The sequence below is a fragment of the Homarus americanus genome, unplaced genomic scaffold (assembly GCF_018991925.1).
Source record: "Homarus americanus isolate GMGI-L3 unplaced genomic scaffold, GMGI_Hamer_2.0 scaffold32583, whole genome shotgun sequence".
In the NCBI taxonomy this organism is placed as follows: Eukaryota; Metazoa; Arthropoda; class Malacostraca; order Decapoda; family Nephropidae; genus Homarus; species Homarus americanus.
In genome coordinates, this window is record NW_024713129.1 from 14,153,160 (window position 1) to 14,163,058 (window position 9,899).

The 9,899-nt window shown below is 41.4% G+C and overlaps 4 non-coding genes across 4 annotated transcripts; 2 read left to right on the top strand and 2 right to left on the bottom strand.

The window, feature by feature from the left end:
* Window positions 1–1,579: 1,579 nt before the first annotated feature.
* LOC121871395 lies at window positions 1,580–1,683 on the top strand. Its single transcript, XR_006089872.1, has one exon. It is a non-coding gene; the product is annotated as a U6atac minor spliceosomal RNA (small nuclear RNA).
* A 672-nt stretch (window positions 1,684–2,355) lies between these two features.
* On the top strand, window positions 2,356–2,427 carry Trnaa-ugc. The gene has a single exon. It is a non-coding gene; the product is annotated as a tRNA-Ala (tRNA).
* Window positions 2,428–2,896: 469 nt separating this feature from the next.
* Trnaa-agc lies at window positions 2,897–2,969 on the bottom strand. Its single transcript has one exon. It is a non-coding gene; the product is annotated as a tRNA-Ala (tRNA).
* An 11-nt stretch (window positions 2,970–2,980) lies between these two features.
* On the bottom strand, window positions 2,981–3,052 carry Trnaa-ugc. Its single transcript has one exon. It is a non-coding gene; the product is annotated as a tRNA-Ala (tRNA).
* Window positions 3,053–9,899: the final 6,847 nt, after the last annotated feature.

Genomic DNA, 9,899 nt, shown 5'->3' on the forward strand with positions numbered 1-9,899 from the left:
AGAGTTTGGCAGGGTGACAATTCTTCAGGTGGGATATCCTGGGGTGATGAATCTTCAGGTGGCAACACCTGGGGAGACAATTCTTCAGGTGGGGTAGGTTAGGTGTATATTCTTATTTTTTTCTTTAAACTTTTCACAATAAAGATGCATAACACAAAGGCATATATTTATGTTATCCTAATTATACAAATTATATTCACTGGGATGGGGTGACGATTCTTCAGGTGGAGCAGGCTGGGGTGACAATTCTTCAGGTGGGGTATCCTGGGGTGACGATTCTTCAGGTGGACATTCTGGGGTGACACAAATATTGTTTTTTCTAAAACCCTCAGCCATGATACATTCTTATCTTATCCTCTTCGAGCTTTACGCCTTTACAGTAAGGGAAGTGGGCGGCAGTAGAGAGAAGTGCTGTCTATATTGTCTACAATGGCCAGAGTCTAGAAGTATGAATAACTGTACCAGGACTGCACTCTAACAAAGTGACGAGTTTGTCAACTCAAATTATGTGAAAATGAATTTGCCAGTCTTAAAGCTTTGAACATTAGACTTCCCAAACACATCAGTTATAGGGTTTATTATGGGCATTGTATACTGTACATCAAGTATCAGGAGTGTAGCTGTCTGTTCACAATTTATATGCTGCCTCTGGTGCCCCAAATACCCTTCTGATTAGAAAGATGATCTTGGTCACGTTTTTACCTTTACTTTACCTTTAGCCTCTTCGCCACTGATCGACTCGTTTGCCGCAAGGGCGGCTTACACTCACTAAACTGTATTAATATAAATATCATCCACACAACATCCTGACCTTAGTGTAACATTCACTTAACTGAATTAAAATTATATGATTTAAGCAATACTTTCACGTATAAGCACGCACGTGTCAGGAATGCATGTCCATTATCTAAGCAGAAATGACTTCACAGCCTCAGTTATTACAAAAAAAGTAACTGGGGCTGACTGACTGCGGAGAAACGCCAACCGACCGCTACGGTAGTTGCAAAGAGAGGGTAGGGGAGTGGTTGCAATAGAGGGTAGGGGAGTGGTTGCAATAGAGGGTAGGGGGAGTGGTTGCAATAGAGGGGAGGGGGAGTGGTTGCAATAGAGGGTAGGGGAGTGATTCCAATAGGGGGAGTGGTTGCAATGGAGGTAGGGGAGTGGTTGCAATAGAGGGAGGGGAGTGGTTGCAAGAGGGTAGGGGAGTGATTCCAATAGGGGAGGGTTGCAAGAGGGTAGGGGGGGAATAGTGGGGGGAGGGTTGCAATAGAGGGTAGGGGGAGTGGTTGCAATAGAGGGTAGGGGGGAGTGAGGGTAGGGGGGAGTGGTTGCAATAGAGGGTAGGAGGAGTGGTTGCAATAGAGGGTAGGAGGTCGGTACCACCAACACCTCGGTTCAGGGAGGAAAATTAATTTCTTATTTAATAAACGTTGTGTTCTAACTGCACTAGTAACTTAATTCTTAACCCTCTCCCTTTCCTTCTTACCTCGAACGCCCTCATCCTCCTCAACCCGCCCCCGTTTCCCGTTTACACTTCACGGAAAGAGTGATTTAATGAAGAATGTCTCTCTAAGTGAACGTGTTGTACGAAAGGAGAGAAGGTTAGCACTCCCCTTGATAAGGACGGACAACACACATATGTCAAGGCACAGTCGCTCTGGCGGCACCTGACAAATTTTTTGGAGAGGCCGCATCGTGTTCTAGTATATTTGAAACATTGTAAGGCATTTGTATTTGTCTTATTGCCAAGGATATAAGATACAAGAATGTTACGTCCGGTTTCATGATTCATATGACTCAGCGATGCAGCGATATACACGTTCGAATCCTCTGTTTACAAAAAATACTAATTCCAGTTCATAATGTGATTTGAGGCATTAATATATATGAATAAAATTAAAAAATATATATATATTAATATCATTTGTCATAAAGCCTTATTAGTAACGTAATTAAATCAGTGTAAAAACTCTTAAGCTATTTATTAACTCCTAAGAATTAAGAAAAGTTGCAGTAAACATATGAAGGGAGTTAAACAGATAAAAGGAAGGCAATATGTATTTAAATAACCAAAAGTGTTAGTTCTATTGGCAAGTCTATTGTATTTTTCACGTTCAGGTCAAATATATCAGAGTCTGCCTCTTTAAGGAAACACCGATCTAAACCATTTTCTATGATAAATTAATTAAGGGAGTGACTCTTGTAATACATAAACAACTGTTAACGTCATATCTATTTTACTTTACTTTTCACCACTAATCAGTCTGTGAAGTGAGAATTAGCAACTTTTGAAAGAATCTGCCAGAGAGTGTTGTGACGGCACCGAGTGTGAGCTCATTCAACGTAACAACCTAAGGGGGTGTAGCTCAGTGGTAGAGCGTTCGCTTTGCATGTGAAAGGCCCCGGGTTCGATCCCCGGCACCTCCAAGAACCTTGGTGGGGATGTAACTCATTGGTAGAGCGCTCGCTTAGTGAGAGGACCGGGGATCGATACCCCGCATCTCAAGTAAACCTTTTTAAATTGCACAGGTAAATCTGATTCTGGATTGGTAATTTAACTTTCATTAACTTGGATTACTGTAGATGTTTACCAATGATGATTACCAATTTAATTTTTTTGTCTATGATTAACTACACTTACGTTAAACTAATCCCTACGTACCTAACCTAAATATACCTAATTTAATCTGACATACATTAACCTAATTTAATCTAGCCCAACTGAACCTGAACATATCTAACCTGACTTACTTTAATCTATCTTAACCTATCCTAATCTAACTCCGCAGGTAGCGTTAGGGTATTTAATCATCAGATGAAGTAAGTTGGGGTGTCTCATCTTTCAGTCATTAACATAATTACAAATTTCATAATTATTAGAAAAATAAAAGAACATTGGAGATGCGGGGTATCGATCCCCGTACCTCTCACATGCTAAGCGAGCGCTCTACCATTTGAGCTACATCCCCACCAAGGTTCTTGGAGGTGCCGGGGATCGAACCCGGGGCCTTTCACATGCAAAGCGAACGCTCTACCACTGAGCTACACCCCCTTTCACACTACGAGAAATACCTCCAAAAAATTACATTGTTTAGTCAGTAATATTGTAGTAAATGTTGGGAAGTTAAAGATTTATAGAAAAGCAGAATGAATAACCTAACTTAATCTACCCATTTATAATAGTATTAGTCTGGTGTTTCATTGTCAGGTGGCATAAGCTTCCTAATCTTGCCAAGACCCACCGCCCAAACTCTACAGCCATAGCAGACATTACCTTAAGAAATATATACTGCAGATTCTTTTAAAGCCAGACATAAAAAAAAAATAACTTATCACAGAGGTTTTGAGAATCAATCTTTTTTTTTCTAATTTCATCATCCAGTATGACCTTGAAGTAGCAATCAGACTGAGAGAACCAAAACAGACAAACAGAAACTTCCTAGTCCAAGTACTGTAGGTGTTATGTCATCTTTCTAGTCTAGCCGTTGGTCTGTACTGTGTTACTTTGTTATGACCTTCGTTGTCCAGTGTTACTTTGTTGTCCAGTGTTACTTTGTTGTCCAGTGTTACTTTGTTGTCCAGTGTTACTTTGTTGTCCAGTGTTATTTTGTTGTCCAGTGTTACTTTGTTGTCCAGTGTTACTTTGTTGTCCAGTGTTACTTTGTTGTCCAGTGTTACCTTGTTGTCCAGTTTTACTTTATTGTCGAGTGTTACTTTATTGTTCCAGTGTTACCTTTTTGTTCGGTGTTACTCTGTTGTCCAATGTTACTTTGTTGTCCAGTGTTACCTTATTGTCCACCGTTACTTTATTGTCGAGTGTTACTTTATTGTTCCAGTGTTACTTTGGATCTAAATGAAGCACTAAACATATCTGTATAATTCGTACATGCTTCAGTGTTACGTACTGGATAAAACATATAACATAATTAGTAATGATGACAGGAATTGACCATAAGAACACAATATAAAGAACCCCCAATATAACGAACCCACAATATAAGGAACCCCCGATATAATGGACTCACAATATAAGGAACCCCCAATATAATGGACTCACAATATAAGGAACCCCCAATATAATGGACTCACAATATAAGGAACCCCCAATATAATGGACCCACAATATAAGGAACCCCCAATATAATGGACTCACAATATAAGGAACCCCCAATATAATGGACCCACAATATAAGGAACCCCTAATATAATGGACTCACAATATAAAGAACCCCCAATATAACGAACCCACAATATAAGGAACCCACAATATAATGTGTGGACCCACAATATAGAAACCCCAATATAATGACCCACAATATATGAACCCCAATACAATGAACCCACAATATAAGGAACCCACAATATGTGACCCACAATATAAGGAACCCCCAACACAATGAACCCACAATATAAGGAACCCCAATATAATGGACCCACAATATAAGTGGACCCACAATATAATGGACCCAAATAAGGACCACAATATAATGGACCTCCACAATATAAGGAACCCCAATAATGGACCCACAATATAAGGAACCCCAATACAATGAACCCACAATATAGGAACCCACAATATAAGGACCCCCAACATAATGGACCCACAATATAAGGGACCCACAATATAATGGACCCATAATATAAGGAACCCCAATATAATGGACCCACAATATAAGGAACCCCAATACAATGAACCCACAATATATAAGGAACTCCACAATATAAGGGGACCCTCAATATAATGGACCCACAATATAATGTGGGACCCACAATAAGTGAACCCCCAATATAATGGACCCACAATATAAGGGACCCACAATATAATGGACCCATAATATAAGGAACTAACACAATGAACCTCAATATAATGGACCTAATAATATAAGGACCCACAATATAATGGACCCACAATATAAGGAACCCCCAATACAATGAACCCAATAATATAAGGAACCTCTAATATAATGGACCCACAATATAAGGGACCCACAATATAATGGACCCACAATAAGGAACCCCAATATAATGGACCCACAATATAATGAACTCTAATATAATGGACCCACAATATATGGACCCACAATATATGGACCCACAATATAAGGGACCCCAATATAATGGACCCACAATATAAGGGACCCACAATATAATGGACCCACAATATAAGGAACCCCAATACAATGAACCCACAATATAAGGAACCCCCAATATATAAACCTCAATATAATGGACCCACAATATAAGGAACCCCACAATATAATGACCCACAATATAAGGAACAATATACGGGAACCCCAATACAATGAACCCACAATATGAACCCACATATAAGGGACCCCTCAATATAATGGACCCACAATATATGAACCCCAATATAATGGACCCACAATATGAGGACCCACAATATAATGGACCAACAAATATAAGGAACCCCAATATAATGGACCCCAATATAAGGAACCCCCCAATACAATGAACCCCCAATATAACGAACCACACCCCTAATATAAGGGGACCCCAATATAACGAACCCAATATAAAGGACCCCTAATATAACGAACCCACACAATATAAAGGACCCCAATATAACGAAACGACCCCTCAATATAACGAACCACAATATAAAGGACCCCAATATAACGAACCCACAATATAAAGGACCCCAATATAACGAACCCACAATATAAAGGACCCCCAATATAACGAACCCACAATATAAAGGACCCCCAATATAACGAACCCACAATATAAAGGACCCCCAATATAACGAACCCACAATATAAGGGACCCCCAATATAATGGACCCACAATATAAGGAACCCCATAATGGACCCTACAAATATAAGGAACCCCAATACAATGAACCCACAATATAAGGAACCCAATATAATGGACCCACAATATAAGGGACCCACAAAATGAACCCACAATATAAGGAAACCCCAATATAATGAATCAATATAGTGACCCCAATATAAGTAACCACAATATGGGGACCCAATATAATGGACCCACAATATAAAACCCCCAATATAATGGACCACATATAAGGAACCCCCAATAATGAACCCACAATATAAGGAACCCAAATAATATAAGGGACCCTCAATATAATGGACCCACAATATAAGGACCCACAATATAATGGACCCACAAAATAAGGAACCCCCAATATAGGACCCACAATATAAGCCCCCACACAAGAACCCACAATATAAGGAACCCACAATAAGGGACCCCAATATAAGGAACACATGGGACCCCACAATATAATGGACCCACAAGGAACCCCAAATAATGGACCCACACATAAGGGACCACAATATAGGACCCACAATATATGAACCCCAATATAATGGACCCACAATATATGGACCCACAATATAATGGACCCACAATATAAGGAACCCCAATACAATGAACCCACAATAGGAGAAACTCAATATAGGACCTAAATATAAGGGACCCACAATATAATGGACCCACAATATAAGGAACCCTCAATATACGGACAATATAAGGAACCCCCAAATGGACTCACAATGGACCCAAATATAAGGACCCATTAATAACTAATGGACCCAAATAATAATAAACCCACAATATAATGGACCCAATATAAGAACCCCAATATAATGGACCCACAATATAGGAACCCATCAATAATGAACCCCAATATAACGAACCCACAATATAAGGGACCCCAATATAACGAACCCACAATATAAAGGACCCCAATATAACGAACCCACAATATAAAGGACCCCAATATAACAAACCACAATATAAAGGACCCCCAATATAACGAACCCATAAAGACCCCCAATATAACGAACCCACAAATAAGGGACCCTATAACGAACCCACATATAAAGGACCCCCAATATACCAAAACTACAATAAAAGGACCCCAATATAACGAACCCACAATATAAAGGACCCCAATATAACGAACCCACAATAATAAAGGACCCCCAATATAAAAAGACATTACCAACACGCACCTAGTTGACTCATACAACTGGACGAGTCACAAACAACTGGATGACTCACATTAAACTGGATGAGTCAGGTTTTCAGTGATGAGTAAGAGGCCGACAAGAGGTGGCACTGTGCCCATGTTTGGACTCAACAGGCGGCAGCAACTGGGGGTCAGCACACTGCGGGAACCAACCTCGCTGTTAAAGTCAGGGTAATTTGTTTTGTTTTCCATTTCTCGTGCTTTGTGTTCTAAATTCGTGTTACATTCGTATTTAATTTCTATCTATCTGTCTGTCTGTCTGTCTGTCTGTGTCTGTGTCTAATCCTTAGGTTAGGTATAAGTTAGGTTCAGTGTGAGGTGAGGTGAGGTGAGGTGAGGTGAGGTTACATTATCCTTGTAAATGGAGATGGAAGGACCCATCTAACCGGCTTATAGACAGACAGATACAGACAGAGACAGACAGATAGATTGAAAGATGGATAGATAGATATACTGTAGAAGTTTCTTTGGGTCCGTCACACTGTACATATAGTGAGGACGTATATAATAGTTGTTTATAACCTGCAGGTATACAATTAATGTTGAACAGCAAGTAGATATAACCAATGACAGCACAAAAAAGCTATTAGTAACCTACTTCCATTATGGTATGTATAATGTGCTCGTGAGTACAATGATTTAGCTTCAGTAAATGTTATCACATTATTCCAATTCAACATTCCGATGAAGTCACATTATTTCATCACTTGACCGTGTCTCTGGGACGCTCTCTCTCTTCAGCAGATAGAAAGTTAAGTACTATATATGTGCAGGAAAATATATAACTTTCTCCGTGAGTGTATGTGTGTGTGATGTGGTAAAAAGACGGTATATCCCGACATGTGTTGTGCGGACGGTGCGGCCTTGAGCGCGCGCTTCCTCATTCCCGCACTATGACGTCACAGTTGCGCTCTGGCCGCGTCATCATCCCCACAAGATGTCTCCTGATTTACCCTTTACTCTCTATATTTAGATCCGTTGATTATCGTTTTAGGATCTGCATCGCGCGGAAGACTTCAATCCGCCAGTGTGTTTTCCTTTTATTAACTAACGTGACTGAATCATCAGTCCTTACTTAAAAGGGAAAATACAAGTCAATATCTTGAACAAAGGTTGTTCTACAAGTGGTCTTTGTTTTACCATGCATGTCATAAGTCCCAGGACATGTTTTATAAACACCTCAAGTACGTAACCTTGTATGCATTCTTTAGCCAAAAATTCTTCGACGCAAATGGAATATTATTGTCAGATGACTTGCCGTGTGAGGGCGCGCCCGGTATCAAATATGTCACCGCAAAAATGCAGGAATTCCATAGCGTTATTTCTCATCATTTCACATGACTCTTTGTACGAGATGGATTTTCAACTGAGCTTAAAATAATGATTAAACTCCATGAGGCGTTAGTTATGTGTATATATATATATATATATATATATATATATATATATATATATATATATATATATATATATATATATATTCAAGTAACGTTGCTTCCATATTTCTTAAAATATATATTGTGTGTGTGTGTGTATTTCTCATTCCTTGACCGTACCCTTCAATTGAAATTCCTTACGTGGTTTTCAAGAAGATTATGAAAACATTTGGCGTCGTATCCCCCCTTGTCTTAAGAGTTAGATTCGCAGAACAAACATTAAAAATATTTTATTTTATTACGGTTCTATTATTTATGTATATATAAAGCTATCAGATATAAAAAGAACCATGGAGCCAGCTCGAGCATCTCTGGTATGTGACCCGTCTTAACTCTTAACTCCAGCTTACGGTCAGTCAGTGTTGATATTTCCACGGTGGAGTCAAACATGACTCCCCGCTCCTGGCCCAAGGCTGACGAGATTCTGAACGTCACGGTAAAAAGCCTGGCACAGAACAGCCCCTCCCACCCCACCCCCACACCCCCCACCTTAGCTTAGCAGAATAATTAGCCTATCACAGGAAATTGTTACCGACGAACAGCACTTAACATAGCAGGGTAATGAAGGAATGTTTCAGTATCAGTAGAATGGAACTTGGATACAACAGTGAGAAATGGCGACGGAATATCTCTGAGCCTTTACTTTGATATCTAATGATTTTTAGTCAGTTCTTAATTTAAATATTAACAGGAACCTTTGAAAATTTTATGTGTGGGGATGTGTGTGTGTGTGTGTGTGTGTGTGTGTGTGTAAGGTGGAGGGTGGGGAGGAGGTGGTAAAAAGGGGAGAGGAGGGAGTAGAGGTGGGGAAGGTGGGAGGGGGGGAGAAAGAAGGTGGGGGAGGAGTAGGAGGGGGAGGAGTGGGGAGGGGAGAGAGGTGGGGGAGGGAGGGGAAAAGAAAGGTGGGGGAGGGAGGGGGAGGGGGAAGAAAGAAGGTGGGGAAGGGAGGGAGGGGAGAAGAAGGTGGGGAGGAGTGGGAGGGGGAGAAGAAGGTGGGGGAGGAGAGAGGGAGGGAGAAGAAGGTGGGGGGAGGTGGGGAGGGAGAAAGGGTGGGGAGGGGGAGGGAGAGGGGGAGAAAGAAGGTGGGGGAGGGAGTGGGAGGGAGAAAGAGGTGGGGGAGGAGAGGGGGAGAGGGAGAAAGAAGGTGGGGGAGGAGTGGGGAGGGGGAGAAGGTGGGGAGGGAGAGAGGGAGGGAGAAAGAAGGTGGGGGGAGGGGGAGAGGGAGGGGGGAAAAGAAGGTGGGGGAGGAGAGGGAGGGGGAGAAGGTGGGGGAGGGGGAGGGAGAAGGTGGGGAGGGAGGGAGAAAAGAGGTGGGGGGAGGAGGGAGGGGGGAGAAAGAGGTGAGGGGAGGGAGAGGGAGAGGGAGAAGAGGTGGGGGGGAGGGAGAGGGAGGGAGAAAGAGGTGGGGGGAGGAGAGGAGGGGGGAGGAAAGAAGGTGGGGG